The sequence below is a fragment of the Humulus lupulus genome, chromosome 6 (assembly GCF_963169125.1).
Source record: "Humulus lupulus chromosome 6, drHumLupu1.1, whole genome shotgun sequence".
Lineage (NCBI taxonomy): Eukaryota > Viridiplantae > Streptophyta > Magnoliopsida > Rosales > Cannabaceae > Humulus > Humulus lupulus.
This window is the reverse complement of record NC_084798.1, coordinates 212,952,386-212,961,382: the sequence shown is the minus strand read 5'-3', so window position 1 is coordinate 212,961,382 and position 8,997 is coordinate 212,952,386.

Here is an 8,997-nt window from a genome sequence, read left to right as displayed (position 1 = left end):
TTTGACCCACCACAGGAGGTTGGGATTCAACCACGGCAGCGATATCAGTCTGCGAGGCCGGCGCCACCACAGGGACGACGACCTGCGAGGGTGGTATCGTCGTGGGGACGTTAGTCTGGCCAGTCGACGCAGCAGCAGAGCTCGAAGCCGGCGGGGGAGGAGGAGGCGTTTTCCTGGATCTCTTGGAGCTTTTCCCAGGCTGACTAGTTGTCAGTCCCCTTGCCCTGGGGCGCTTGCTCCTCTTGGCATCCGCATTGTCGATGAGGGCGTCGAGGTCGGAGTCCATGTTGCCTGCACAAGTCATCACAGTGAGTCAGTGAAAGAAATATAAGTTACTCCAACACTATATAGAGTGGTGAAAGAAAAAACCTAACTGGAACTTTCCCCCGAGATCGAGCTTGGGGACCATGAAATTCCCCCGTCTTCAGAAGAGGCGGGGGGAGGGCCTTCCCTATAAGTTGGTGATAACCTCGAAAGGTCCCTATAGTCATTGGTCCCATACTGCACAGCTATCCCATTCCACATCTCGTCTGTGGTATACATAGTGTCATATTTCCCGAGCCCACTATCAAACCTATGGACACAGTCATCTACCCAACTCCATATATAGAAGTGATATCTATCCTGTGGGCACGAGACTAGTCTATTGGGCCTGTGTTTTAATAAAGTGGGAGACCACATTCGCGAAGTAGGAAGGGTTTTACCTCCATCAGAGTCCGAACCCGAGGCTTCATCATTTGCCTCGTTCCCTGACCGCGGACTTCTCGAGCGAATTGGGAGAGGTGTTTTCCTTTTCCTCCTCGGAGGAAGGATGCCTGTGGGCAGAGGCACTTCCTCCCAGCGTTCGTATTTTTTACTGGACCAGTCAGAGGTTGACTGGCCCTGTCCCAACAAGCCACAAGCTCGAAGCTTGTCCTCATGTAACAGAAATGAAAGAGACCTCCTGCCATAAGGGAGTCGGAGCAGGCTCCCTCTGTGCTCCTTCATTGTCTCGTCGGGGGTGGGACGCTGAAAGTTAGCTGAAAGGCGAGATACACTTCAACTAAACATGGATACAAGGGCTAAAGATTCGAGCTCAAAAATAGAAAGTAACGAGAATACTTACGAATTCGCCTAAACGAACGATGTCGAGACGGGAACAGACCGTCTGTCCAGAAAAAAGCCCTTTTGAAGTCAGGGGGATGGTTCGGAAGGTCTTCAAAGATTTTTGTCTCTTTGGGATAGCTCGAAAGGTAGTAAAAACCATCTCCTCCCCGAGCTCGGGAGGGATTACTCTTCAAACAAAAGAGGTATAAAATCTCTTGGGGTGAAGGTCCTATCCACCCCAGCTCGTGGAATAAGGACCTCAGGGCAGACAGCACCCTGTATGAATTGGTGTTGAGTTGGAATGGAGCCAACCCAACGAAATCGGTGAAATCTCTGAAAAAGGACTTCAGGGGCAGCAAAGCTCCTGCCTTTAGGTGTTCCTGGCTCCAGGCCGCGTACTTCACACTGGAATCGCGGCCCCCAGGAGCGAAGCAGCTCCGTTCATGTCTTGTCGGAGCTCGGCAGTTCAGTGTGTCCAATGAGCTAAGGCCATGAAGGGCCAGGATGTCAGTTATCTGGTCGGAGGTGGTAACCGAGCTCTGGTAGAACTCGGCTTCAAACATCTCCCTCCTAGGCTGCGAAGACGAAGGCTCCGCCATTAAGGAAAACTGAAGTTCCCCCGGATAGTATGCTACCGTGACTTTTAACGTGGGGTCAAGGGGAATTGGCCTAGGTCCGGGGTTCGGCTCCGGATAGATGGCTTCCCGAAGGACCCTTCTCTTCTTTTCGATGACCTCGTCAATCTGGCGGCGATAGTGGGCTCGGATGTCTTCTTGCTCGCGTGCGATCTCGTACTCTTTAATCCGACGCTGGTTCCGGACAAAGACCGATTCCGGGCTCGGAGATTTGGGCTCGTAAGGGATTGCTCGTAATGACCCCCACCGTCTTTCCAGATTCTGTGACATCTATCGAGAAAGAAAAAATGGTGAGGGCCATGCATGCAAGGATCACGAACTCGATAAGATAAGCTCGGATAACTAAGGGCAAGAAACTAAATATTAAGACCCGAGCACGTGTTCCACAGGGAAGAAAAAGAACGTGGATGATTTTTTGAAAATCCCGAAGTTCAAGGGAAAGAAAGGTGGCGGTTAGCCAGGAAAGGGCTTTTTCGGGTTTCGTGTAATTGTCAAGAATAAGGGTTTTTACCCGAAAACTTGGTGTACAAGAATCATAGCCTAAAATCTTCAAAACCCAGAAAGTTGAAACCACATTCAAACGATTGAATCTGAATATAAACCAGAGACGAACTTCCAGAGTGAAAATCCAGAAAGCCTAAAAACCTATCGGTTCAAACCCTCCTATCGCATCATGCTAATAATGTAAACTAACATACACAGCCAGCACAATATAAAAGGAACAACAAAAATGGCGTACTTACACAGTAATGGGGAGTGCAGCGAAATCGTCGAGTGGAGAAGAGGTTGCAGGAAAGAACTCACTGAGTCGTACAAACCAGGATTCTTTTGTTTCTTCGGCCTGGAAAACATGCAATGAGCATGAACTGTGGTAAGAGGTTTAGGGAGTGTTTCTTTTTTCTGGTCTGTGATGAGAAAATGTGAAGAAGACGAAGAGGGAGTCTTGCATAAATAGGTGGGAAAACTGAATTAATCAGGAACGTTGATTGAAATCCTCATCAGATCGAATGGAGGGGAGTCGATGATGAGATAAGCGCCGAAAAGCTGTCAGACGAACGATCGTGGGCATGTTCCCAAGGTACTCAAGTACCTAAAGTGAGCAATACCCATCTGGCACGTGTCCGTTTTTAAGAGAATGACAGTATGGTTCCCGAAAAAAGTAGTTCAAAAGTTTCCTTCTCTTAGGATTCGAACAAATACTTTTGAGGGGGCAAAATGTTATACCCAGATTTCGAGCCGTAGAAAATATGACCTCGAAAGCTGAGTTCGCATTAAATGGTCTCGTGAGGGTTAAGGGTATGCTCTACGATTGTAAATCGGAGCCTGCAAAGTGTGATACAGATCTCGAATATGGTGACCTCGAAATGATCTCGATCTCGAAGGATAGCTCTGTGAGCCCCTCATCTACAGAAGCAACTTCGGAGCAGGGATCTCGAGCTCGATATGCCATCTCGAAAGAAATGTAAGCTCGGGAAGTGTCAGCGGCTCGCACAATGACGTGAAGCCTTGGAGATACGCAATGACTACCTTGAATGTCTACAAGTGTTGTAGATATGGGATATGATCCTCATTTATTAATGTAAATCCCCAAGAATCGTGGGATATTATTTGGTCAGTTATGCGTTTCCTGGTCTTCAGGGACGTTTCATTTTATATCTGATTATAGGCATTTAAAGCCATTTATTTTATTCACAAAAGAGTAACTACCCAAAATATGTGGGATAGTATTCTGCATCCTTCTCTATAAATAGAGAAGGCATGCACCATTGTAAAGGATGGAATTTCTGATTCTTGAGAGAAAACTCTGGAGAATTCATGCTAAAGGATTGTTCAGAGATAATCTTGAGATTAATAACAGAGACTCGTGGACTAGGCAGATTTAACTGCTGAACCACGTAAAAACCGCGTGTCTGATTCGTTTGTTTGTTTTAGCCATTGTCTTTAATTGTTTGCGTGCTCTCTTCTTTTATCTGTTGACGAAAAGCGGCGTCAACATATGGTTTGTTGAATGATATACCATACCACAAAATACATATACTGAGTTAAAAAATAATATACCAACAAGACTTACAAAATTATTACTAAAAAATGTATACACTATGCTAACAAAATTATATACTACTATTAAAATGTATATACCATTAAACAAAATTATATACTGCAATTATGCATAATAAGATTGAAACTAAATATCATTAAAAAAATGATATACCATACCACAAAAAACATATACACTAGTTGGAAAATAATATACGAACAACCCATAAAAAACTTAAAAGATCAATATAACCTTAAAATAAAAACTAATTAAACAAAACTAATATGCATATGCCACTATATTAAAGTTATACTCCTAAATAAATAAATAAAAATGACAATTTAGGTAATCAATAATGTAAAAAGGTCATTTCTCTACAATTTTTAAAATTAGGACATTATCTTCTTAAAATCATTGTTTTGAGTCATCTACTATAATTTCTTACGAATAAACAAGTAGAAATATACTTACGACACGGTCAATGAGACTTTCCAAGTCTTTAGTATGTATGGAGAGGGGTTCCTTGAAAAATGAACAACATGTCTATGATAATATTTGTAAATGCACTACCTCAACTATTTTTGCAAAAATATCATTTTTATGCTTATTTAGAAAAATGCCAATAATTATCCAAAAGGTTCAGTTGGCCTTATTAAAAACATGCAATATGGACCTATTTGTTCAAAACAAAATAAAATGTCTTATGTGCAGTTCATAAGAATATAACAAAGAATCTCACTGAAGTTTAAATTTATATAATAAATCTCAAACATGTCTCTTGGTGTTTCTTAGATCGTTTTCCTCGAAAGCTTATGTTAATGTAGTAGTTATTGAGTTGAAGAATGCTAGATGTCATGTTAAAATGGAGGCCAAAGATTTCTGATCCAAAATTTGTTGTTAGCAGTCACAAGATAATTAATAAGGCAACAAAGGAGGAACGAAATTAAAATATTTCAACCCAAAACATACTTTAGTCTCTTAACATCATACTTTCTTTTTTTAATCATTATTAAATTCATATCAAACTTCTTTTACTTGGAATACTTAGAGCTAGATTCCTTTCCTATATATCTACTCTTATTTTGTATCATTTGTTCTATCACAGACATCATACTTTCTTTTTAATTAAAGTCACATTTCATACCTTTTTACTTGGAAGACTTGCTTTTCTTTTTTCTTTTTAATTTAAAAAGGATAATCAAAGTCATATGTGTTGTTAGAGTTTTCAGTGGCATCTTCTTATTAGTTACCTTTACTTTGCACCTTCATTACGTTTAATTTATGCTTTTATTTTAATAATGATTCAGCTAAAGCTATTACCACTCAAAAATACGATTCACATTTATTAAACATTGATTTATGTTATGTTAGGTAACAATCACATTAGGGCCTAACAAGATTGTCTTTTTTCTGGTCTGTCATAGAAAATGATTGTTAAATATATTAGACAATTGATTTATGTTATGTTAGGTAAGTATATATATTACATGGATAATAATTTAGATGTCTTTATTAATAAAGTTTCAACTAATTTTTATATATGCATGTACTGTAACCACACATAATTATAGTATAATTTTGATCAACCCATTCATTTGTAACACATACATATATAGCTTTGATCTAAGAATGTTTGAGTTATTATAACTTACAAAGTTTGGCACTTGGTGGAAACACTCTACATATAAAGAACCATGAAAAACTTTATATTTATAAAGTTTGATGATTATCAAGAGCATTCACAAATAATTATTCTGATTTCCGTCATGTAACAAAATTATTTTTTATTTAGAAAAAGAAAGGTGTGAATTGTGGTAAAACTTAATTGACCAAATAAAGTAATAGTGGGAACGAAAAGATATGATTATGTGAATGTAGTAGTTATCGATTTAAAAAATCATACTTTTTATAAATAGTAATGATATATGCACTTAAAATATTTATTCAATGAATCTCAATTTCAATGAATCTCAATTAAATTGATTTATTTTTATGTGTAATGTTTAAAAGCATGTTTTGAGTTCACACGTATTATTAATCCTTTAAAAAACTGTATTCTAGTTTGAATTTCCAACCCAAGATTAGTTGTTAGCAAAGACAAGTTCATGAGTGGACGACTTGCTTTTTTAGATGGAAGACTTGGATATTTCTGTTCTATCTACTTTTATATTATATTCGTTTTAATTTAGTACCTAGACACATATTTCAGCTCAAGTTTTTATCTATTTATTTATTCTTAAAAAAATAAAAAATAAAAACTAATATATTCAGGCGTGCAAGTTTGATGGCGTACAAGTTTCTTCTATTCAGATATTATTTCCATTCTTCTAAAAAAAATATAGCAAAAAATAAAAACTAAACTATAATAAATACAAACCGAAGGGATTATAAGTTACATGAAAATATAGCAAAAAAATAAAACCATAAATAGGCACTAAACTTATAACATTAATTATGTAAAAAAATTTAATAAAATAATAATAATAAAGTCAAATCAAATATTGGCACAACACAAAACTAAACTAAAATTGGCACATGACAAAGCTAAAACTAAATTGGCTTGGCACCAAGATTACACTTTTATTTTACTTGGAAGACTTTGAGATTTCTTCTTTTATCTGGTAAATTTTATTTCATTGTCATTTTGTTTTACTCCTTATAGTACTTATAAGTAATTAATTGTGCTTAAATTGAGCTGCTTTTGTTTATTACAATTACGAAACATATTATTTTAAATTTAATTTATATTATCATTAAATACTATGGGATGGCTTTATAGAGAAAATTGTTACAATTATATAAGTGTGTTTGTTGACGCAATTTTTCGTCAATAGTGTATTAAGAAATAATTAAGTAGATTAGTGCTTAATAAACCGTAATGAAAAATAGATGAATTCACTCAAGAACACATAATTTTTACGTAGTTCAGTAATTAAAATTAACCTAGTCCACGGGTCTATATTATTGATGTTTTTCTCTCTCTATTTTGGCAGAATTTCGGTATTACAGAATAATGGTCCCTCTCCCTATCTAATATTTCACAGTATTTATAAGGGAATTCCATGAACAGGTTTGGATAACCGCGTAAGTCAATCACGCATTTACTTAATTATTACATTTAATAAATATATTTATTATTTATATTGAGATATGATTTGATCACAAAGTAAATATTCTCCTAATATCTAGAAAATTAAATATTACAGCCTGATCATAAATAAACGTATAAAAAGACCCCGAGTTTCTGGGGATCCACAGGTATGCAATATAATAGAATTACCACGAGTTGGATATCTCATTCAAGTTCGTGCTTCAACAGCTATTTTAATATTCTGAGCTTGCGCTTCACAGTCTTCGTATCTCTTGTTTGAGTTAGACCCAGGACGCCTAACACCACGTGTGGCCACTTGAAACTCGAGTTGTCCACGTGGATAATAAGCATATATCATTTAAAAAAAATACTAAGTCACAGAGTATTTTTTTGTTGCAAAAGTTACATTTTAAATCAAATTTGTCTCAATTTTAATTATTTAATAAAAATATATATTTCTAACGTTTAAAACTCCTTGAAATATGTTTTAAATATAAAAAATAATTTGAAATTTATAACATAAAGTTTCAAATAATTTTTATATATACATATATTGTAAGCACACATAATTATAGTATAATTTCGATCAGCCTATTCATTTGTAACACATACATATATAGCTTTGATTCAAGAATGTTTGAATTATTATAACTTACAAAGTTTGATAGTACATCGTGGAAACACTCTACATATAAAGAACCATGAAAACAACTTTATCTTTATAAAGTTTGATGCTTATCAAGATCATTCACAAATAATTATTCTGCTTTCGGTGTTGTAACAAAATTGTTTTTTATTTAGAAAAAGAAAGGTGTGAATTGTGGTAAACTTAAAAAAAAAGGTGAGTGGGAATGAAAAGAATATAATTTTTAAAATAGCAAATCTCAATTTTAACATATGTAAATTGTATATAATGTTTAAGAATATATTTTAAGTTCACGTATTATTCTTTCTTAAATAAATACATTCTAGTCTGAATTTTCAACCCAAAATTAGTTGTCAGCAAAGATTTCCAACCAAACTTTAGTCCTATCATACTTTTATTATTGTTATTGATCAGTGGACGACTTGCTTTTTACATGGAAGACTTGGAGATTTCTTTTCAATCTATTTTTATATATTATTGTATTTTATATATGTATATATGTCATGTAGTCATGTAAATATATATATTTATGTTAATATTGTGTTTAGATGTTATATATATATATATATATAGATTATTGCTACAAATATCTATATATACTATAGAATTATAATTCATTCTATTATATATATATAAATATTTTAAAAAAACTATTGAACCAGTTTTCGTTAAAATTATAGACAATGTTTACAATTTTAAAATTAAGCAAACGTGCATTGCACGTTGCTTCTGCCTAGTATTATATTACATGTTTAATATAATATTATTCTAGTAAGTGATTTTAAGTTTAATTAAATTTTATTTAAGTTATAAAAAGTATGGTTTTATTATTTTTAAATAATTATCATTGTAAAATATCTCAAAAATATCATATTTTAATTTCTTTAATTATTTATTATTTTTAAACAATTATTATTGTAAAATATCTTTAAAATATCATATTTTAATTTGTTTAATTATTTATTATTTTTAAATAATTATTATTGTAAAGTATCTTAAAAATATATTTTTTTAATTATTTATTTTATTTTATTTAAGTTTAAGTGTTTACAAATTATCTTTAAATATAAGAATATTTTGTTAAAGTTAACATCAAAAATATAAAAAACCGTTAAAACTAATAATTTATTATATAGATAGATATACATATAACATTTATCTTAGTTTAATCCCTTTCCGTAGGGTGTTTTTACCTTTATCTTTGTAAAATAAGTATCTAGTCATTTTTAGAAAATTATAAATAATATATACATAGTACACAAATTAATTTACACATAAAAAAAAACATACATGCAACATATATCACTTCGTTAAACATTGTCCAAATCATATAATTGACCAACACGCGTTATGCAGAATGTCTTTTTAATGTTGATTTTTTATTTATCTTGTATATAATAGATATATATATATCATTTATCTTAATTACTGTCGAATATACATATATCCAATTATATATTAGTCTAATAATGCTCTTGAAGTTTCTTCGTTGAATCTTTAC